This window comes from Lepus europaeus, chromosome 3 (genome assembly GCF_033115175.1).
Source record: "Lepus europaeus isolate LE1 chromosome 3, mLepTim1.pri, whole genome shotgun sequence".
NCBI classification, from domain to species: Eukaryota; Metazoa; Chordata; class Mammalia; order Lagomorpha; family Leporidae; genus Lepus; species Lepus europaeus.
In genome coordinates, this window is record NC_084829.1 from 150,620,517 (window position 1) to 150,644,093 (window position 23,577).

Sequence of the window (23,577 nt, forward strand, 5' to 3'; positions counted from 1 at the left end):
GTTGTGGAACAAGTGAGAAATTGGATGTCTCAACGTTGCACCTTTGTCCTTTGACAGACAGAGAGACCATGCAAAGAAGGGTCCTAGGAATCTAGAGAATACTAGTGTTAGAAAAGTTTTCAAAAAAGATACTACCAATAATATCATTAGTCCAGTAAAGAGAAAGGAACCCTTGACCTGAAGACAAGGGTTAGAAAGCCATGAATATGCATCTAGCCTTCATTCTGCTGCTTTTTAGAATTCTGATACTCAGCAAAAATTAATGATCTAAACCTTGTAAAATGAGGGTGATAACTGTGTAGCCTTTCTGAATAGCTGTTCATGAGGATCCATTGATCTGATGAATTAGGAAGTGCCTAGTAAAACTGACAAGCATTAAGTGGACTTAAGTGATTGCAGAAAGGTAGATGAGGGTCCTGAAGAGGTTACTAGATTTGGTTATTTGAATAAAAGTATTATCAAAGGAGAAACCTTGAAGGTAGATGAAAATAAAATAAAGTTGGAGTCATAACTACTCAGTAGAGAAGTTTGGTAAGGCATGAATGATTAGAGAGAGATGGCCAATGTAGCATATTTGTACCTTATATTTTTCTGCTGTAGTTTCATTGACTACCATGTAAGCATCCCTAATCTGAAAACCCAAAATCCAAAATGCTCCAGAATCTTAAGTGTCATGGTAGCACTAAAAAAAAAAAAAAAAAAAAAAAAATTCAGTTTGAATTTTCAGACTAGACGTGCTCAACTTCTGTAAGTAAAATGTCTAAGATATAGGACAAGTCTTCAACAAAACTAAAGCAAGGCCCAGTAATCACTCTTTTTCTTTTTAAAAGATTTATTTATTTGATTTGAAAGGCAGAGTTACAGAGAGAGAGATGAGAGACAGAGAAACAGGTCTTCCATCTGCTGTTTCACTACCTATGTGGCCGCAACAGCTGGGGACGGGCTAGGTGGAAGCCAAGAGCCAGGAGCTTTATCCAGGTCTCCCATGTGGGTGCAGGGGCTCAAGCACTTGGGCCATCTTCTGCTGCTTTGCCCAGGCCATTAGCATGGAGCTGGAATGGAAATGGAGCAGCCAGGACATGAATCGGCACCCGTATAGGATGCCCAAATAATCACTTTTAAAACTTACTGGTTGAGGTGTACATTTAGTCTGACTGTTGTATGCCTGTTGGGAATACCACATCCTGTGTCTGAGTTCCTGGGTTCAAGTCCTGCCTCTGACTCCTGATTCCAGCTTCCTGCTGTTGTGGATCCTGGAAGGCAGTGGTGTTAGCTCAAGTAATTGGATTTCTGCCACCGGTGTGGGAGACCTGGATTGAGTTCCTGGCTTCAGCCTTGACATCAGCTGTTACAGGCATTTGAAGTGAACCAGCACATAGGAGCCCTCTCTCTCTCTTTCTCTTTGTCTCTCAGCCTGACATATATATAATTTTTTTTTTTTAATTTGCTTGTTGGTGTTTCCCAATTAGATTCGGAGTAAGTCGGGGGCAGGAATTGCAATTCATTCTCTCTTTTTTCAGTACCTCCAGGTAAGTAGCAATCTTAATAACTTGGCAAATAATTCCTTTCTGGATGATTATGAGACTTAAACAGTAAGGAAAAGCTGTATAGTATGAGAGCGTACATGGATGTGGGTTTAAGTTTAGTAAGGCACATGTCCTCACGTGGCTTGCAGAAATCCACATGAAGAAAGGGCAGCCACAGATGAAAGTGGTGGCTCATGACTAAGAGATGGCTCTCTCTGCACCAGACTCAGGAGGTTTTACTGTTGAATTCTTGAAAACTTCGAGCCCCAGTTAACTATTTCTGAACATGGAAACATTTACTTCCTAGTTCCTTCACAAAGCCAACATGGTACAATGACAAAATAGAGTACAAGAAGACTATAGACCAGTCTCACAAAAGTTGGTCCAAAAAATACTCAACAAAGTCATCAAATGGAATGTGTCATTACGTTAACAGACTGTGCTGTGACTGGGATTCATTCTTGGAATGTACTGATAGGTCAGGTTAATTCTATTAGTAGGAAGAGGGGTGTTGAATACGTTGAGGAATACAAAAGCAGCAGGAGGGACCAAGAACTCTTGGCAACATGAGAATAAATGGTAATATCTAAGATTTTATGAATCTCAGACCAGGAGCCACTAGCATTTTGTTATGAGAAATGATAAAATACTGCAATTCTTGTTTTAGTATTTCCCATTAAATTCCCATTAAAAAATCATGAATCAAAAAAGATCTGGCCCACTTCACTGTTACATAATATTGTCACCGGATTGCTGGCCAATGTAATTAGGCCAAATAACAAAACAGGAGGCATAATTATTGAAAGGGAGGAGACAAATTCATTATTATTTGTAGCTGACATTGCATAGCTGGAAAAGTCAAGAGAATCAACTGAAAGATTACAATGAGCAATGACATTTCTACATGAGGGCTAGTTATTAAATAAAAATACAAAGTAATAGTTTCTCTGTAATTTTTTTTCCTTTTTTTTTTTCTTTGTTTGGTCTTTGAACTGTCTGTATGGGTTAGAAACAGACTGATACGTAATTTTTTTTTTTACTTTTTTTTCTCTCTAAGTAATACACCAAGTTAATCTTATCTTTTCATTTTGAATATGATACTTCCATGTCAGCTTTTTAAAACTAGTTTGAAATAAAGTTGTGGCAGCAAGTACATTTAGAATGGTTATAAGGAAATTTTTTTTTTTTTAAATTCCTTGTGGCTGTGATACTTGCTCTATTACTTGGTAATGTCTGAGAAGGTGTAATATGATCTTTGAGCCATATTTGGTAAATAATAATTTTGTGTGGAACTTACTGTTCTATCAGTAAGGGGAAAATTGTTGCCCGTATATATAGCTTTTCTGTGCCCTGAAGGCATTTCCTGACTTAAAGACCAAGTTATATCATGTGTTGATTGTTACTGTTTCTTTAAAAAAGCACTGGAATCCAGATCTATATCCTTTTAGTAAGAGATGTGTTGATAGAAGTGTTTTCTACTCTAATTGGAGGCAGAAGACTTACTTATCTTCTTGCTTACTGCCAATTCTCTTTGTATCTTAAGTGTAAATTGTTACGTTTCTATTGTCACCTCTCAGAATTGAGATCTTTAAAGTGTTCACTATGTCACTATTCTGTTGATAAATTGGTCATGTCTCTTAAATGGATGCAATTGAATTATTTAAACCTAAAGCTTGTGATACAGGTGTTGCTTAGCATTAATGAAAATAAAAACTTGAATATACTGACATGTTTAGAGAAGCAAAATGAAATGGATTTCATTCTTCAGTAATGCAGGAAACGGCACAGCCAATATATGCAGACTGTTAGCTGCTTTATGGCCTTACCTGATCTCTGTCAGTCCATTGAGGTGGGGAGTGGTAAACCCTGAAACAGGAGGGCCCTTGTGTGGAGAGTTTCCCTCAGGGCTGTGTTGAAATAGCTTTGAACCTAGGTTTCTCCCAGAATTTTTCCCTACGATATGTTATCATAAAAGGAAATTTTATTTTCCACAAAAGCTATCTTTATTTTGTTGTGTTGCTAGTTAGTAGAAATGCAGGGAGAGGGGCCAGCACTGTGGCACAGTAAGTTAATCCTCCGCCTTGCAGCGCGTGCATCCCATATGGGCACTGGTTCGTGTACCAGCTGCTCCTCTTCCGATCCGGCTCTCTGGTACAGCCTGGGAAAGTAGTAGAAAGTGGCTCAGACACTTGTGCCCCTGTATCCGCATGGGAGACTACGAGGAAGCTCCTGGCTCCTGACTTTGGATCGGTACAGCTCCAATTTGGGGAGTGAACCAGTGGATGGAAGACCTTTCTCTCTGTCTCCCCCTCTCATTATCTGTAACTCTCTCTCTCTCAAATAAATAAAATCTTTAAAAAGGGAGGCGGGGGGAGCAGTGCTGTGGCATGATGTGGCAGGGCAGATAAAGCTGCCACCTGCAGTGCCAGCATCCCATATGGGTGCTGGTTCCATCCCGGCTGCTCCACTTCCCATATAGCTCTCTGCTGTGGCCTGGGAAAGCAGTAGAAGATGGCCCAAATCCTTGGGCCCCTGCATCCAAGGATTGGCACAGCTCCAGCTGTTGTGGCCATCTGGGGAGTGAACCAATGGATGGAAGACCTCTCTCTCTGCCTCTTCTGCTCTTTCTGTGTAATTCTTTCAAGTAAATAAATAAATATTTTTTAAAAATAAAGAAAGAAATGCAGGGAGTTAAGTTCTTTGAATCTGCCTTCGTTATTTTTTGTCGTGTTACAGTTCTTCCAGTATCTGCCACCATTTGACAAGGGCAGAGACTATAATTTATTTTGACTGCTGTGGTATTAGTTTCTTAGAAAAACTCCTAAGGGTGCCAGCCTACCAAGCAAAAGGACATAATTTCCATGCCCCTGTAATGTAATTAGTACAGCTTTCTACCGTTTTCAACATCCTACCATTTCTGTAACCTTTGTAGTTGCAAGTTTGTTTTGGGTTTTTGTTTTTATGTGAGCCGAACAGATTTTTTTTTTTTAATCATGAATCTATTTTGGTAATGGAAAAAAGAATTTCCAGTGTGGTTAAGAACCACATCTCATAAACTGGTCTTTGCTTCCCTCTTTAAGAAGTACCAAGTATTTTAAAAACTTGAAATTCAATTCATCGCTTGAATATATTTAAAGCATTTCTTAAGAAACCCTTGAGAATTGATCATAGGAAATTAGGGGTGCAGTTAGAAAATGATTGGAAATATGATAGCTAAGGGAAGGGCAAAATGACCTGGAAATGAAGACTTGCAATTCTAATTTTACAAGTGAAAATGGATGTCGTTTTCTCTGTTATAGTTACTCTGTGGTCCTCTGTGGGACAATTTGTTGCTAAGAACCATTAGCAATTACTGTTTTAATTTCTAGAATTGAGAGTCCATGATAGTTGGGTACTTTGAGAAAATGACGACTAAATAGCATTGTCTGGTAATTTATAATTGAAAAAGCCCTTTTTCCACTTGGGAATATTTTATGTTAGAGACTTGGGGACTGCCACACTGGTGTTAGGTTGCATAATGTTATCTGGTCACGTCTCTTGTTCTGCCTGCCTCTAGTTTACTCTAGTTTCTCTTCTGCTTTCAAGGCTCCAGACCCAGTTCCTGGACCTGCCCTGGAAAAGAAGGATCCAGTAGAGATGAGCTCACTGCAGTTACTTAATTAAAAATTTGTAAGCTGCACAAATGGCAATGGGCCAACCAAGAACAGCTACAGTTTGAATTTTTCTATTTCCAGGTATGCTAAAGTCCATGGCACTAGTCAAGCTTAGCCTATGTAACTGCCTTACTATGAAATCTATAATAACCAAAACTTTCTCTCAAAACTTTCATCTTCTGGCTTTAAAGTGTAGCAATATCCCTAACATCTAGGTAACGTGCAGCTAGTATTGACTTTAACATACTTTTTGCCTGAACATCTCTAATTCAACTTGTTTGCTAGTAGAAGCAAACTAATGCAGAAACATTAAAAAAAAAAAAAAAAAGTTGAAATTCTGTTGAGTTGAGCCCTGTAAACGTACAGAAACACGTATCTTTATTGAAAAGTGAACATTAACAATGGCAGCATTGTTTTTTAGATCACATGTGTATAGGTGGTTTAGGGAGTTAGATGAATGAAGCTGGTTTTCTCTCCTGAGATCACCAGCTGCTTCACACTGATAACGCCTCTACATGAAGAGGTAGTATACTCTTTGGTAACTGGAAACAGAGTGATGTTCTGGATAAATCCAAGTAATGTATTATAGTACTTTTTAAGAAGTTAATTATGCTTTAAATGTAAGTGTATAGCTAACATTTCTATTTTTTTTCACCGGATTGCTCAAAGGAAGCCAGTTGGAATTGTCCTGGAATGTTACAGTAAAACTAAAAATGGAAGTTTCCTAATGCCCTAGATTCTGACCTGGAGGGAATGATTAGAGGGCCAAGGTCAGTTAGCTTTTCAGGACATGTATTGCTTTTATGAATTTGTATAGATTTAGAAACAATCCATAAAAGATGACTATATTTACTAAATGAGTGTTTAACTATACATATCTTTTGATTTTAAACTTCCATTCATCTAGGTTAGAGATTACCCAAATTGAAAGAAGGAATTTGTATCCCAATTACGAGTTTATAGGATGATCCTGATGTTCCTGCCTGTGCCAGCCCCTTCCTGGCATCTCCTCCCCAGGGCTAGTAATGCATACTGCGTTTCATGCCAGCCAGGGTATGCAGCATTAGGGCACTGACAGTGTGCCCCATCATTTGCTTGGTATTGAAAGAATTATGTCTCACTGAGTGTTGAATTGGGACTGGAAAAAGAGCTTCTAAAAGAATTATAATAGGATTGTTACCAATGGTAGGGGAATTGAAGGGAAATGGAAGAAAGACTTGCATATCCATATCAAGTTTTAGTATTTTGAGTGGTGCTACTAGTACTGTAAAAATTTTCTACATTATTGAATGTGAATTGTGTGTAAACAACTGGTAGGGATGGTAGGGATGTAGAAGTGAATGCCTTGTTTCAGTGAGCCTGCAGACAAGGGCAGTCAGCCCTCCGTGCTGTCAGGTCCCACATCCACAGGCTGAGCCAAGGAGGACAGACTGGTTCTTGTCATTATTCCCTGCACAATACTGTGTGGCAACTGCCTGCATAGTGTATACACTGTATTAGGCACTGTAGGTCATCTATAGTAGTCTAAAGCATATGGGAAGAGTTTGTGTTTCGTGCAAATACAATACTGTATTGTATAAGGGGTCTGAACACCCATGGATTTTGGTATCCTCAGGGGAGGGGGATCCTGGGAACCAAACCCCTGAGGATACAGAGGAATAAAGGTAGTATGAAAACGTCCTGGCCGGCGCCATGGCCCAGGTCCTTGGGCCCTGCACCCGCATGGGAGACCAGGAGAAGCACCTGGCTCCTGGCTTCAGATCCGCGCGATGCACTGGCCGCAGTGGCCATTTGGGGGTGAACAACGGCAAAGGAAGACCTTTCTCTCTGTCTCTCTCTCACTGTCCACTCTGCCTGTCAAAAAAAAAAAAAAAAAAAAGAAAAGAAAAGAAAAAAAAGAAAACGTCCTGATACAGATGCAAACAATATTCTTGGGAGTACCAGAGAGAATAAGGTTAATATTTCTCTTGAGCTAGAAAGAATTCTTTAGAAAGTAGCAAAGGTATTTCTAAATTATGAGTACAAAAATATATATACTCTCCTACAGAAATTATGAGCAGTTCAGGGTGCTTAAAGAATATTGGGGGGTGGGAGGGGCTTGTGCTATGGGATAGTGGATTGAGCTGCCACCTGCAGAGCCAGCATTCCTTATGGGCGTTGGTTCAAGTCCCAGATGCTCCACTTCTGATCCAACTCCCTGTTAATGCTCCTGGGAGAGCAGCAGAAGATGGCCCAAGTGCTGCACCCACATGGGAGATCCTGAAGAAGCTCCTGGCTCCTCACTCCTGGCTTCGGCCTGGCCCAGCCCTGGCCCTTTTGGCTATTTGGGGAGTGGACCAGCAGATGGAAGATCTCTTTCTTTCTCTGCCTCTGCCTCTCCTTCCCTGTAACTCTACCTATCGAATAAATAAATAAATCTTAAAAAAAGAAAAGAATAGTGGGGATATAATGGGAGATTGAACGATGTCATGCATGTTTTCAAACGTCAGATAAAGGACTGTGGACTTAATTCATAGATAGTGGGAATCCATTGAAGATCTGTCAGCACTAAGGATAACATTTATTCTTCTATGGGTATTTGTCAGGCATTGTATGAAGAGTTTTACTTGTAATTCCTCATTAATCCTCAATATAGGAATATTGTGAGTATAAGTGTTAAGCATTTATTTAGCACAAGCCTTGGCTCAAAGTAAGTGCTGAACCAGGGTGATTATGCTGTAAACTCAGGAGAGAACAATGTGTCTTAGCCATCTTTGTGTATTATAAATTTCCAAAGGGTATTGAGGGCTTCTGATGCTTAATGGTAACAGTAAACCTACTTCTTCTCTATAATCCTATAATACTTGTAATCAGTTAAACTTTCTCCTTGGTAGATGAGTAGTATTTACTCAGTTTGAGGACTTAAGTAATAATAGTTCACCTTGAATTGGGCTTTGGGTGAAAAAAGGGACCTGGCTTTTTTGTTTTAACCTTAGTTTATACATTAGGAGACTTAAGTTTTGATTAATCATGGACCTAAACATATGAACCGATAAGCAACATGTAAATTAAAAAGTAACTGTAAAGGAGTAGGCATTTAGCCCAGAAGTTAAGAGGCTCTCATCCCATAACAGCATACTTGAATTTGATTCCTAACCCCTGCTTCCTGCCAGTGCAAACTCTGGAAAGCAGTGGTGATGGCTCAAATAATTAGGTCCTGCCACCCACCGGAGAGACCTGGATTGAGTTCCTGGCTGCCCACTATGGCCCAGGCTAGGTCACTGCAGGCACATTATGGACTGAAACAGCAGATAGGAGTTTCCCATATGTCTGTCTTTGTCTCTCAAATTGATAAATAAAAATTTAAAAATAAAATATCACTATAAATATCTTTCAGATAATCTAACACTCATTGCTGGAGCTGTTAGCTATACTGTAGTAACAGTTTCAGCATAGACAGCAAAGGCTTTGAGTCTTTGGAAGGACTGGTAGTTGGCAAAGTCAGGTACTTTCAGATAATTGCACTCTCACTCCCCTATCCACATACCAGAATATAAACAATGCTATATATATAATATAGAGGGAAAATCTTTATTCTAATTATTATAAGCTTATGCTTAATTATATAAGTGATACATATTTGGGGCCAGCGCTGTGGCACAGCGGGTTAAAGCCCTGGCCTGAAGCGCCGGCATCCCTTATGGGCACCAGTTCTAGTCCCGGCTGCTCCTCTTCCCATCCAGCTCTCTACTGTGGCCTGGGAGAGCAGTACAAGATGGCCCAAGTGCTTGGGCCCCTGTACCTATGTGGGAGACCTGAAAGAAGCTCCTGGCTCCTGGCTTTGGATCGGCACAGCTCTGGGCTGCTGCAGCCATCTGGGGAGTGAACCAGTGGACGGAAGACCTTTTTCTCTGTCTCTCCCTCTCACTGTCTGTAACTCTACTTCTCAAATAAATAAATAAATAAATCTTTAAAAAAATAAGTGATACATATTTATGCATAAAAATGCGTATTTAAACATAAAAGATGGCTGCATCTCCTTGGATGGCCATCCATGTGTCCTAGCTAGCCCATCTTCAAAATAGCATGTGTCTTCTGAGCCTCTCCTGTGCATGCATATCAAAATATACTTAAGGTATCTTTTTATGTGCTTTTTTTTAACACAAAGGGTATCATATGTGGTTCTGCATTTTAATTTGTCAAGTGAGTAATGCCTCATTGGTCTTTGCATAACAATTATTTAGCTATCCTACTTTACTAAAAACAAACAACTGTATGACGTTCCTTAATGTAGCTGTGCGATAATTCCCTGTGGACGTTGAAGTTGTTTTAGTAATGGACACTGGGGTGACCATCCTTTATATGGAAACCCAGAATGCTCTAGAAGCTTCATGCAGTTCCAGTTGCTTACTTGGCCCCATGTTTTTCCCTGTTCATCTTTTTTTTTTTTTTTTTTTTAAGATTTTATTTATTTGAAAGGTAGAATTAAAGAGAGAGAGGTCTTCCATCCGCTGGTTGACTCCCCAGATGGCTGCAACAGCCGAAGCTGGGCCTATCCAAAACCAGGAAGGAGGCAAGAGCTTCATCTGGGTCTCCCATGTGGATGCAGGGGCCCAACCACTTTTGCCTTCTTCTACTGCTTTCCCAGGCTGTAGCAGAGAGCTGGGTGGGAAGTGGAGCAGCCGGGACTCAAACCGGTGTCCATATGGGATAACGGCACTGCAGGCAGGGGTTTAGCCTACTACACCACAACTTTCCCTGTACATTTTGTACATCTCTGCCCATCTTCTTGGACCTTTAAAGTACTTTAATTTTCCTTTTTTTTTTTTTTTAAGATTTATTTATTTATCTGAAACAGTTACACAGAGAAGGAGAGGCAGAAAGAGAAAGAGAGAGAGGTCTTCCACTTGCTGATTCGCTCCGCAACGGCTGGAGCTGCACCAATCTGGAGCCAGGAGCTTCCACCGGGCCTCCCACGTGGGTGAAGGGTCCCAAGGACTTGGGCCATCTTCCACTGCTTTCCCAGGCCATAGCAGAGAGCTGGATCAGATATGGAGCAGCTGGGCCTCAAACCGGTGCCCATAGGGGATGCCGGCACTGCGGATAGTAACTACCCACTACGCCACAGCACCAGCCCTAAGTACTTTAATTTTCTTTTCTCCTCTTTTCCCTTTTACCTGTAAATAGTCACTTAATATACTTAGTTCCTATTTTCTTGTAAAGGTATTCATACACAGGATAGATTATTGAAAATGGACAGGGAAAGGGGCACAGAAAGCTAACTTTGTTTCCATCTTAAAGCCCTAATGTATTGGAAAATAAAAATGAGATGTGAATTAGAAAATGTGTACAGGGTAGTCAATTATATAATGTGTTTTGGTAAAGTATAACCATTCTGTCTCAGATTTATTGCACTCTCCTTGATCCTTAGAAAATGGTAGCACCCACCACAAAACCACAACACGTAAATTGCCAAGTGAGGCTGACTTGCACATTCCTTTTAGAAGGACTTAGAACTGGTAAGCCCTTTAACCCTAAGAAATTGGTCACATTCATGGCCTGAGGCAGCGCATTCAATGAGAATACTGGGAAGTTTTCTTTTTAAGAGGAGTTAGTGTAGATCATGGTGTTTCTTCAACTGTTGATGCTTATTGCTTTTCATTAGAAAGTAAATTACTGTAGGCTTATGAAGTTGAGTTGTCAGGCTTAGGGTCACAGTCTTTTGCTCCCTATGGATTTAAATAACGATCTGAAAACCATAGCAAACTTCGAGTCAGTAACGTTTGAATGACAGATTTGGTATGTTCTGTTCTTTTTATCTTGCAAATACCTGTTCACCTATATGAAGTAATTAAATAACACAGCTTTTTAAAACAACAGATTGATCGATTGATTTTGAAAGTTGGAGTTGGGTGGGAGGGGGAGAGAGAGAGAACTTCCATCCGCTGGTCACTAACCAGGTGGCAGTGGCTTCTCCTATTACGTCCCGACACCAGCCTCCTACGACTTTTATGATAAATTTTGTGCTAAAGATTGATTTTATTATCTTATTTTTATCTTAAATGGTGTTAGTATTTGAATTTTAAGTTTGTTATTGCATAGCTATAATTCTTGGGTTTTTATCTAGAGAAATAATTTTATATCATAGATTTTTTTTGAAAAGTGCTTTGCTTTGGTAAAATTATAGTGTCATGCTCCCAAGAAATATAATTCCAATAATTTGCAAAAAATTGAGATTTTTTTAGGTTAAATTAATGACATTTGGGGTCTGGCGTTGTGGTACAATGATTTAAATCACTGCTTGGAACACCAGCATTCCATATTGGAGTGCTGGTTGAAGTCCTAGCTGCTCTACTTCCAATCCAGCGTCCTGCTAATGTACCTGGGAAAGCAGCAAAGGATGACCCAAACTCCACTGCTGCCAATGTGGGAGACCTGGAAGGAGTTCCTGGCTTCTGGCTTAGCCTGGCCCAACCCAGGCTGTTGTAGCCATTTGGGGAGTGAACCAGTGGGTGAATGATCAATTTTTTTTCTCTCTGTCCCTTTTTCCCTCCTCTACTTCTCTGATCTGTGCCTTTCACATGAATTCTTTTAAAAAGAATTAATGACATTTATAAATTCTTTTGAAGTTAACTAAATGTACAATGCACAGAATATTACCTAACTGGCATATGATGTGATACTTGCATAATAGCTCTGTAATGTAGGCAATACACACACACACACACACATATATAAATAGTGAATGTACTTAGATATTAGAAATTTGAAATTTTTATTGAAGTCCAAAACAGTTTTAAAACTTCCTTAATTTTAAAATTATAGCATGACTCAGCTGTTCAAACTATATAGCAATGCTTTTTTCTATCTTGAAGAATTTTTTTTAAAGATTTATTTATTTAATTGAAAGTTGGAGTTATACAGAGAGGAGAGGTGTGTGTGTCGGGGGGGTTCCATCTGCTGGTTCACTCCCCAATTGGCTGTGACGGCTGGAGCTGCACTGATCCAAAGCCAGGAGCCAGGAGCTTCTTCTGGGTCTCCCACATGGGTGCAGGGGCCCAAGGACTTTGGCCATCTTCTACTGCTTTCCCAAGGCATAGCAGAGAGATGAATTGGAAGTGGAGTAGCCGGGCCTCGAACCGGTGCGCATATGGGATACCGGCAGTGTAGGCAGCAGCTTTACCCGCTATTCCACAGCGCTGGCCCCTTGAAGATATTATTTAAGAATAACTTATTGGCTGGCACCGTGGCTCAATAGGCTAATCCTCCGCCTGCTGCACCGGCACCCCGGGTTCTAGCCCCGGTCGGGGCGCTGGATTCTGTCCCAGTTGCCCCTCTTCCAGGCCAGCTCTCTGCTATGGCCCAGGAGTGCAGTGGAGGATGGCCCAGGTCTTTGGGCCCTGCACCCGCATGGGAGACCAGAAGCAACTGGCTCCTGGCTTTGGATCAGCATGGTGCACTGGCCGCAGCGGCCATTTGGGGGTGAACCAATGGCAAAGGAAGACCTTTTTCTCTGTCTCTCTCTCTCACTGTCCACTCTGCCTGTCAAAAAAGAAAAAAAAAAGAATAACTTATTGCATTCTGTTACTGTCAGCCAATGCACAGAACAGACACAAATTATGACTAGTGTCAAGGAGCTGTCAGCATCATATTGACAACCAATAGATAAGTTGAAACATTCTGCCTTCCAGTCGGGCATCCTGGGAAGATTGGTGTTAAGAGGTAGGGGACTTGTGACATTTGATCAGTTCTGATAAATTGGGACATCTGGGTTCCTGACAACCACCTGGCTGTGCAAAATCATGAAGAAAAAACAACACAGAGCTTATGGAAAAAACACTCAAACACTTAATCCGTGAAAATGTTTTAAAAGATATAGTGAAGAGGGGCCGGCGCTGTGGCGCAGCAGGTTAAAGCCCTGGCCTGAAGCATCGGCATCGCATATGGGCACCAGTTCCTGACCCAGCTGCTCCACTTCTGATCCAGCCCACTTCTGATCCAGCTCTCTGCTATGGCCTGGGAAAGCAGTAGAAGATGGCCCGAGTCCTTGGGCCCCTACACCTGCATGGGAGACCCAGAAGAAGCTCCTGGCTCCTGGCTTCAGGTCGGCTCAGCTCCAGCGGTTGCAGCCATCTGGGGAGTGAACCAGCAGATGGAAAACTTCTCTCTCTCTCTCTCTCTACCTCTTCCTGTAACTCTTTTCTTTCAAAATAAATAAATAAATAAATATCACTTTATAGTTAAGAAATACGTATTAATACAGAAATATTGTGCTTTGCCTGGAGCAAGACCTGAAATTGCTTAGGGAAGTGAGCCTGGGAAGGCTTAGAGCTTTTGAGTTACTGTGGAGCAGTTGACAGGGATTCTGAAATCAGAAAAGTCATGACACCGGACATGATCCAGTGTACTTCATGACAGGCAGACGGGCAAGGTGTGTTCCGGTTGACTGGGAGTTGTACGAAGCTTGTTGTAGCTGGCTGTGGCTTTCATGTTTCTTGCAAGTGATATTATGGCAAAATCTCATTTAATGCTCAAATTGTACTCTAATGTATCAATGTGCTGGAAAATATTTACAGTTTCAAAACAGGTACTATATAGGGGTAGAGAACATCTGGCCCTTGGGCCATATAAGGCCTGTGAAATCATCTGATCTGATCCTGCCAAGGCGACCGCAGGCAGGACTCAAAGTGCAGTAAATCTATAGCAGGCTAATTTGGAAGTTGGTAATTTTGTATGACCTGCAGATGATGTCATAAATATCCAAATGGCCCTTGGCAAAAAAAAAATAAATAAATAAAGGTTCCCTGCTCCTGTCAGAACTGACTTTTAGCCAAGAGAATGCTTGAGTTTGGGTGCTAGACAGCCCCTTTTTCTAGTGGGCCTAGACACACTCTGATGTGTGTTTAAAGATGTACTGCAACAGACATTCGCAGAGCGGCTGCTTGCCGTTCACTGAGGATTTGAGATACAACAGTGAAGAGGATAAAGATTAGTCTGTCCAGTTTGGAACCAACATTACTACGTAGAGAATTTGATTTGTGAGTAGGGCTTGGTTTAAGGGGTAGAGTTGGACTGATGAGTAGAAGAGGCAGTCTGGCAGGAGAATTCTTCTTTAACCTCTTCAGTGACACATTTTCATAAGATAACTTCCCAGATCCTGTCAACTCAGGATTTCATGGTTTACAGAAAAAAAATATCATTGCTGCTAGTCATTGTGGAAACTGAAATGTAATTTTAGGTTATATGGAAATGGAAAGGTCATCTCATTACCGTTTTGTCCATAAGCTGAGGAGAATCTGCAGTTGAGAAGTGAATTTTATTTATTTCTTCCTACTCTTTGGATATTCAACATGAACTGTATTTTATTCCTTGTTAAAATAAATTTGTTGCAGTAAAACTCACAGTCACATAAGAATCTGATAAAAATACAATGATATCTATATAGTTTTGTAATAATATTAGACTTCAGTGTTAATACCACTAAGCTAGCACTTCGGCACCTGGTACTGTTGGAGGTTTCAGGATGCTTTTTCAGTTTCCCAGTGAGACAAGTAGTCCCACAGCAGTGGAGAAGGCAGGCTCCGATGCTCAGAGAGCTCCTTCCATAGCGTGCAGCCAGGGTAGCATGTAGCCCTGTTTGCTAGTGCTTTGTTCCTTTGTAGTTTGTGCAAATTCATGCAAGCACCAAAAAATGTACAAGGAGAAGGAGGAAGTCTCGGGTCTCTCCCTGTTCAAACCTCTCCTGTTCTCCTTCCTCAGACATCATCATTTTGCCTCTGTCTTCCACAGTTAGCTTTGATGTGCATCCAGGATGGAAGATCACTAGTGGGTGCTAGCAAGCAAGATGCTCTACTGGGGCTGGGGAGTGACGGGGGAGGGTTACAGATACCTTTCATTCTTAAAATAAAAATGAAATCAAAAAACTTGTATTTTCACCTGGAACATGGTGAATATTTACTGTTAAGTTCATGTGCTAAAGAAGTAACTAAATATGGAAATATTCCATGTACAAAAAAGGGCCTAATGTAGCTTTTAGAAAAATATTAGATACAACCTAATTACTGGTTTATAAGAAGGAATAAAGAATAGTATATGTACTTGGTGAACTGTTATGCAGTCATTTTAAACAGTTTCTATTTTCTAATTATTTTAAGGGTATGTTTTATTTCTCTCCTTTCTGTGTCTCCGTATGAGAATACTTCAAAAAGTTTGTGGAAAATGAAATTAAAAGAGAGGCTTATTTGGTTGCAATAATTCTTTTGAAATCTGTGTATTGTTTTAAAATTCATTTTTCATGAACTTTTCAAAGGCTGTGTGCATGTTGTGTGGGAGAGTCTAGGGAGACAAAATAACCTTTTTGTGTATTTATAGAGTATAATTTGTACTTTTATGTGTACTCTGTAGAGAGATATATACATATATTTTTAATGAAGATGGATCACTGCAAAAACTTTTTCAAACTATATTGATACATAAAAGTTCAATTCTGCTTCTCTGCCATTCACCTTCTCTCTCTCTCTCTTTTTTTTTTTTAAGATTTATTTATTTATTTGCAAGTCAGAGTTATACAGAGAGAGGGAGGCAGAGAGAGAGAGAGAGAGAGAAGTCTTCCATCCATGGGTTCACTCCCCAGATGGCCGCAACAGCTGGAGCTGTGCCGATCAGGAACCAGGAGCTTCTTCCAGATCTCCCACGTGGGTGCAGGGGCTCAAGAACCTGGGCCATCTTATACTGCTTTCCCAGGCCATAGCAGAGAGCTGGACAAGAAGTAGAGCAGCCGGGTCTCGAACCAGCGCCCATATGGGATGCCGGCGCTTTAGGCCAGGGCGTTAACCCACTGCACCACCACGCTGGCCCTCGCCTTCTCTTGATGTTAGTAAATGTCTAGATAAAACTCAGTTTTCTCCACACTGTTCTTCAGTGGACATCAGTTTCTTTTTAACATTCTTTTTAACATTAAAAATGCAGTTATACACCAGTAACTGATCCCAGCTTCTGCTATCCAAAATGACGTCATGTCCCTACTGTGTATAGTTATTTCTTTTTTTTTTTTTTTTTTTTTTTTTTGACAGGCAGAGTGGATAGTGAGAGAGAGAGACAGAGAGAAAGGTCTTCCTTTTTGCCGTTGGTTCACCCTCCAATGGCCGCTGCGGCCAGTGCATCGCGCTGATCCGAAGCCAGGAGCCAGGTGCTTCTCCTGGTCTCCCATGAGGGTGCAGGGCCCAAGCACTTGGGCCATCCTCCACTGCCTCCCTGGGCCATAGCAGAGAGCTGGCCTGGAAGAGGGGCAACCAGGATAGAATCCAGCGCCCCGACCGGGACTAGAACCCAGTGTGCCGGTGCCGCAAGGCGGAGGTTTAGCCTGTTAAGCCACGGCGCCGGCCAGTTATTTCTTTTGAGCACATCTTACCGAATTTATTTTATCTGTATTCCTTCCTGTTACCACACCAGTTTGTTTATCCTATAAAAAGAAGTAGGTAAGTGAGCATTTTGCAGGGCCTAATTTTGCATTTTGCAGTTCTCAAAACTTATTGATTAAGGGCCGGCCCTGTGGTTCAGCACCAGCATCCCATAGGGGAGCCTGTTTGAGTCCCAGCTGCTTCACTTCCAACCCAGCTCTCTGCTAATGCACCTGGGAAAGCAGTGGAAGGTGGCCCAAGTCCTTGGGACCCTGCACCCACAAGGGAGACCTGGAAAAGGCCCCTGGCTCCTGCTTCTGGTTTCGGATCGGCTCAGCTCTGGCCATTGCTGCCATCTGGGGAGTGAACCAGCGGATGGGAGACCTCTCTCTCTCTCTCTCTTTCTCTGTCTCTCAGTAACTCTGTATTTAAAATAAATAAAATTTTTAAAAACAAAAACCTTTATTGATCAAATAAGTACTTAGTATTTTAGGTAGCTAGATCGTGTAAAATTATGTCGTAAAATTTAATTTAAAGTTCAGAACTTCAGATAATCTTGGGCTATATAACATCTTTAAGCCACCTTTCTCCCTCCCCCAATCTAAACTGCAAAAGACTGGATGTAAAACACATCATTTCCCCCTTTTCATTAAATGTTTTTAAATATAAAATATAATGTTGTTGAATTATCATCAGTTGCTTTTTAAATTTAAATTGTGTATGTTTTTAGTAAACCAAGAAGGTGTATAATGAAAAGTAAATCTCTCTTAATTGCCTTCCCAGAGGCAGCCAGTATTACCAGTTCTTCGATATCCTCCCCGAGATACTTTGTGCATGTAAAAACCTGGGTGTGTTTAATATATGTGCCTCAACAGTACAGAGCTCTGCTCTGCACATAAAAGCGATTGTTTCTTAAGTGAATAGTGTATCTTGGGAACTAATCCATATTAACACCTTGTTCTTTACAAGAAGTTTTTTAAAAATTTTATTTGAGAGAGAGAGAGAGAGATTGATCGATCTTCCATCTAGTAGTTTACTCCCCAAATACCTGCGATAGCCAGGGCTGAACCAGGCCAAAGCCAGGAGCCAGGAACTCTGTCCCAGTCTTCCACATGGGTGGCAGGGACCCACGTAGTTACGCCATCCTCTGCTGCCTCCCAGCTGCATTAGCAGAAAGCGGGATTGGAATGCTGAGGTGAGACTTCATCCCAGCCACTCTGAAACCGTGGGTGCAGGCATCCCAAGCAGTGGCTTAACCCCCTGTGCCACAATGCATACCCCCTCATTTTTTTAATAGCTATATAGTAACCTATTATATGAATGAACACAGTTTATATATAGCACTGTTAACAGATATTTCGTTTGTTTTTGGTGAGTCATATTGCAAACAGTGCTGTGATAAATATATTTAATTGGCCATGTGACTGTATCTACAAACAGATTCAGTAAAGGAGAATCATGAAGTCAAAGTGTATGTGTCATCTTAAAATTGATGAGATTGCTCGGTTGGCACAGACTGCACTGTCCGTGTCTGTCACTGCCTGCTTCCTTTCGCACTCACCTTTAAATAATATATTAACATTTTTATGGCAATGGTTGCTTGTAATAAACCAAAAGTTTCTGCCATTTCACTGCCCTTATAACAATATTTTTTGGTTTGTTTTGCATCTAATTTTAATTTTCCCCAATGAAAATAATGATCTACTTGATAATATGTTCTCTGGTTTTGCCAAAAATTGTATGCCTTTTTCCTTGTATTTTCTGAGGTTTTAAAATTTTAATGCTTATATAAGTTCTCCAAAACTTATGCTTTTTAATTTTTTCTAAGGTTTTTGTTTTAGGATACTATACAGTGAACTTTCTTGTGTATATATTATTAAATTTATGTGGAATTATTTCCTAAGGATAAATTGATAAGACAGAAAGATTTCACTGCCTTTTTTCCTTAATCATTGCCCTTTTTTTAAAAAAAATTTTTTAATTTGTTTGACGGGTAGAGTTGTAGACAGAGAGAGACAGAGAAAGGTCTTTCCTCCGTTGGTTCACTCCCCAAATAGCTGCCACGGCCGGTGCTGCGCCAATCCAAAGCCAGGAGCCAGGTGCTTCTTCCTGGTCTCCCATGCGGGTGCAGGGGCCCAAGCACTTGGGCCATCCTCCACTGCCTTCTGGGGCCACAGCAGAGAGCTGGACTGGAAGAGGAGCAACCGGGACTAGACTAGAACCAGTTGCCCGGCCCTATCGCTACCTTTTGATTACCTTATTTACATGACAGCATTTCTCCATGGATTTTTCTACCTCAAAATAATTATGGTTAAGTGGGAAATAGTGCACTTGCCACTGCCACTCCCCATTCATAGTGCATATTAAAGTCCAGCAGTGAAGACACCTCCTTGACACTGAGCCACAGCGTTTCTGAAGCATACTGCCACTAAAAACTTGTTTTGATAACTTCTGATAGCAGCCCTTGAAAATGCATTTAGAGAAATGATTGGTGACACAGTGCGATGTTTAGCTTTCAGTTTTAAGTCTCAGAACCTGTTCACATACTTCTTAATTTAATTAGCGACACCACTCATACTTCTTGATTTAATCATGATATGTTCTCTCATGTCTGTGATAAATTCCAGACAATTTACTTCTATGATAGCTGTCACAGTAGTTCCACTTCACTACATAAAAATATTGGAGACCGTCATCAGCAGGTACTCATGGAAAACTTAGTGTGGCCTCATTGAAATAGGATATCAGATGCCACTGCCTTGGCAGGTAAAGCCACCTCCCGTGTCATCAGCATCCCATATGGATGCAGGTTCAAATGCCATTTGTTCCACTTCTCATCCAGCTCCCTGCTTATGTGCCTAGGATAACCAATGGAAGATGGCCCAAGTTTTTGGGCCCTTGCACACATGTGGGACACCCAGCTGAAGCTTCCGCCTCGCTCAGCCCTGGCCATTGCAGCCATTTGGGAAATGAACCAGCAGATGGAAGATTCTTCTCTGTCTCTGTAGCTCTGACTTTCAAATAAATCTTTTAAAAATTAAAATCAAATGACACTGTAACCAAAATTGAGGGTTGATGAAGTCAAGACCCAACTTGTATAGATTATGGAAATAAGCAACAGTTAAACAAGGCTGCAGAAATAAGATGATGTCATAGGCCCGTTTCAGGCTGCTCTGAGAGAATACCATCAACTGGGTAACTTGTTAACAACCTCAACTGGGTAACTTGTTAACAACCATTTTATTTCTCACAGTTCTGTAGGTTTAAGAAGTTCAGGATCAGAGTGCCATTCCTTTCAGTATCTGAGGACCTGCCTTCTGGTCCATAGTTGTTGTCTTCTAGCTGTGTCTTTAGGTGATGGAACTGGCAGATGAGCTCTCTTAGGCCTCTATTGTAAGGGCCCTAACCCCATTCATGAGGCTTCCACCCTCACACATCACCTCCCATACCATCCCATTGCTGGATGGAATCTCAAGTATGTCTGGGAGACAGAAACCTTCAGACTATAGCAGGCAAGGGCAGATCAAAAGCAAAAAAAGTCAGATCATAAGTAAATTCAATAAGAAAATGTTGACATCAAACCCTGAATTGAGTATTCACTATTGGAATGTGGAATTAGGAGGTTTAGGCTTTTGGAGTTATTTTGAGTCTGAAATCGATTCAGTTTGTTTTGAGTCAAATGGATTCAGTTTTGTTTTGTTTTGTTTTTGTTTTTGTCTTTTTTTTATTTGAAAGAGTTACAGAGAAAGGTAGAGACAGAGAGAGAGAGGTCTTCCATCTGCTGGTTCACTCCCCAAATGGCTGCAACGGCCGGAGCTATGCTGATCCGAAGCCAGGATCCAGGAGCTTCTTCCAGGTCTCCCACGTGGGTGCAGGGGCCCAAGAACCTGGGCCATCTTATACTGCTTTCCCAGGCCATAGCAGAGAGCTGGATAGGAAGAGGAGCAGCCGGGACTAGAACCGGCGCCCATATGAGATGCTGGCACTTCAGGCCAGGGCTTTAACCTGCTGCACCACAGTGCCGGCCCCTGGATTCAGTATTAAAATCTGTATAGCTGATTTGTTACAAATAGACTTTCATTTTTTTTCATAGAGTTTTTTACAGTAATTTATCAATATTTACCTGACATTTCAAAAGACCATATAGTATTTTTTAGTGTATCTGATACCTTGAGTATTTCATCCATCGGTGTTTATTACATTTGTAGCAGACTAGTGGTAAAAATTTAAATATTGTTTAATTATTTTTACTTTTTAAAAAAAAAATTTATTTATTTATTTATTTAAAAGAGTTACACAGAAAGAGAAGGAGAGGCAGAGAGAGAGATCTTCCATTGATGGCTCACTGCCAAATTGGCCACAACAGCTGGAGCTGCGCCAGTCCGAAGCCAGGAGCCTCCTCTGGGTCTCTTACACGGATGCAGGGGCTCAAGGACTCTGGCCATCTTCCACTGCTTTCCCAGGCCATAGCAGAGAGCTGGATGGGAAGTGGAGCAGCCGGGTCTCAAACTGGCGCCCATATGGGACACTGGCGCTTCAGGCCAGGGCTTTAACCCGCTCCGCCACAGCACCAGCCTCTTGGGTTGTTTTAAAGATAGACTCTATGTCATTGGTAGTCTTCTGTCTCACTGCAGTGTGTGTGCACATTTGTTTTTATTTTTCCCTTACTGAATTTAGTGTGTCTCCCCCCACCCCCAACACACATATGTGTTTGAGGACATGTGTCTTCAACCGCTGTCTCTGAACCTTGCCTTTCCTTCATTGTTTCATAGCTTTCCTGCTGGAAGTCCTTCATTAGATACATGTTTTTGCTCTAATATGTTTATTTCTTTTCATACATTCATTTGCCTTATATGTGTGCTCTCTGGTTGCTTTTGTGGTAACTGTCTCCCAGTTCTCCAGTCTTTCTGTTCTCAAGTCTCTTCTGCTGTTGGATTTTGCAATTTGGTGATGGTATTCTAGTTTCCAGAAGTCCTCCTTGATCCTTTTGATCTGCATTTTTACTTTATATTTTATCTTTGTGGTTTCTTTTCCTTCTTTTATCTTTGCAATCATTTTAAATACTTATGTTTTATAGCTTCCTGCAGGTTGTTCTGCTGTCTTGCATTTTTAGATTCTAATCAGGCAGTTGGTACCTCTGATTCTTACTCATGGTGGATTATTTCTTTGTGGTTTTGTATTTTATTTATCATGAGTTAACCTTCAACATGATTTTGTTTTTAACTTCTAGGAATCATTTGCTGCCAGATTAAAGTATTCTTCCATAATGATTTTGCATTTGTTTTTGCCAGGAACCCTCATGGTATCACCAGCCACAGACTTACTTTTATTTTTTATTTTATTTTTTTTAAGATTTATTTTACTTGAAAGTCACAGTTAGAGAGTGAGAGAGAGAGAAAGAGAGAGAGAGAGAGGCCTTCCATCTGCTGGTTCACTCCCCAGATAGCCTCAACAGCTGGAGCTTGGCTGATCCGAAGCCAGGAGCCAGGAGCTTCTTCCGGGTCTCCCCCGTGGGTGCAGGGTCCCAAGGACTTGGGCCATCTTCTACTACTTTCCCAGGCCATGGCAGAGAGCTGGATTGGAAGTGGACAGACAAGTCTCAAACCAGCGCCCATGTGGGATGCCAGCACTGCAGACAGTGGCTTTACCCACTGCACCACAGTGCTGGCCCCGCAGACTTTCTTTTTGAAGTGTCTTCTGTACACCTGTAGTATAAATTTTCATTCCACACATGTGTATGGTGCAGGCATGTGACTTTAATTTTTAAGGGAGACTTTTCCTTCTTGAATCCATGGTTCTTGTGAACTTCATCCATCCTTGTGGCTTCTGTGTGGCAGTGGGTAGAGGCTGGGCTGCCTTGACAGCAATAAGGAAAACTTTCCAGAATCTAGGCTTTATAAAATGACCTCATTTAGATAAAGATGTCTCGTGGACATAGAGTCTGTCTACCCTCCATATATCATTTAAAGCCCAGTACCAGTGTGTCCAGTTCCAGTAACTAGTACTCTGCTCTCTCCTAACTCCGCCTCCTGTTCTGGGTATCACCACAGCATTTTGACTTTGCTTTGGTTACGATGGCTTTCAATTCTGGCTTTGTTCCTGGCACCAGACCATTTTTTTTTTTTTTACAAGCTCTGCTGTGTATTGAAGCAAATATAAGAAATTTTTCAGTAGTTCTAGTTGTTTGTAATAAGAGAGTCTGAAGTATCTCAGTACACCATCATGCCGGAGCTGAAACCTTATGTTTTTTCACCAAAGCAAGAATAAATATTCCTAAATGATATTTTGGAGTATCTATTGAGATAATAGTGTGTGTAAGTATTCTGCTATAATTATATTAATATGATGGAAGTACAGGTATAAATTTTTAAATAACCCTAGACACCTTTAATAAATTCAACTCTGGGGGCCGGCGCTGTGGTGCAGCGCATTAACACCCTGGCCTGATGCACCAGCATCCCATATGGGCGCTGGTTTGAGTCCCGGCTGCTCCACTTCCCATCCAGCTTTCTGCTATGGCCTGAGAGAGCAGTAGAAGACAGCCCAAGTCCTTGGGCCCCTGCACCCACGTGGGAGACCCGGAAGAGGCTCCTGGCTTCGGATTGGCACAGCTCTGGCCATTGCAGCCAGTTGGGGAGTGGACTATCAGATGGAAGACCTCTCTGTCTCTCTTTCTGCCTCTCCTCTTTCTGTGTGACTCTGACTTTCCATAAATCTTTAAAAATAAATAAATAAATAAATTCAACTCTGTAACCTGTTGTATTTCATTTCCTAAACTTTTATACCAGTTTTTATAAATCAGTGCTACTGGTATATAGATATTTTGTTTGCTTTTTTGTGCATATCAGATTTTTACATCAGAAGATGAGGACCTTTTAAAGAAATTTAATAACTGGAGTTTGGCACAATTTAAATAATGCAGTAATTGCCTCTCTTCAAAAAATTTTATCAAACTGTCCGTCTTATTTGTGGGCTTTGGTAAGGGGTGAATTGTCAGGCGTGTTCACCTTTAGTCCTTGA

At 41.1% G+C, this 23,577-nt stretch overlaps 1 protein-coding gene across 3 annotated transcripts in view; it reads left to right on the forward strand.

Annotated features, from left to right (window-relative positions):
* TAB2 (TGF-beta activated kinase 1 (MAP3K7) binding protein 2) overlaps positions 1–23,577 on the forward strand; it is a 100,725-nt gene that overhangs the window by 28,094 nt on the left and 49,054 nt on the right. For 2 of the 3 annotated variants that reach the window (XM_062186903.1, XM_062186901.1), the window contains exon 2: positions 5,112–5,260. The exons of the other annotated variant lie outside the window; for it this stretch is intronic. The gene's annotated coding sequence lies outside the window, so the exon portion shown is untranslated. The remainder of the gene's footprint in view (positions 1–5,111; positions 5,261–23,577) is intronic. 3 annotated transcript variants of the gene reach the window in all.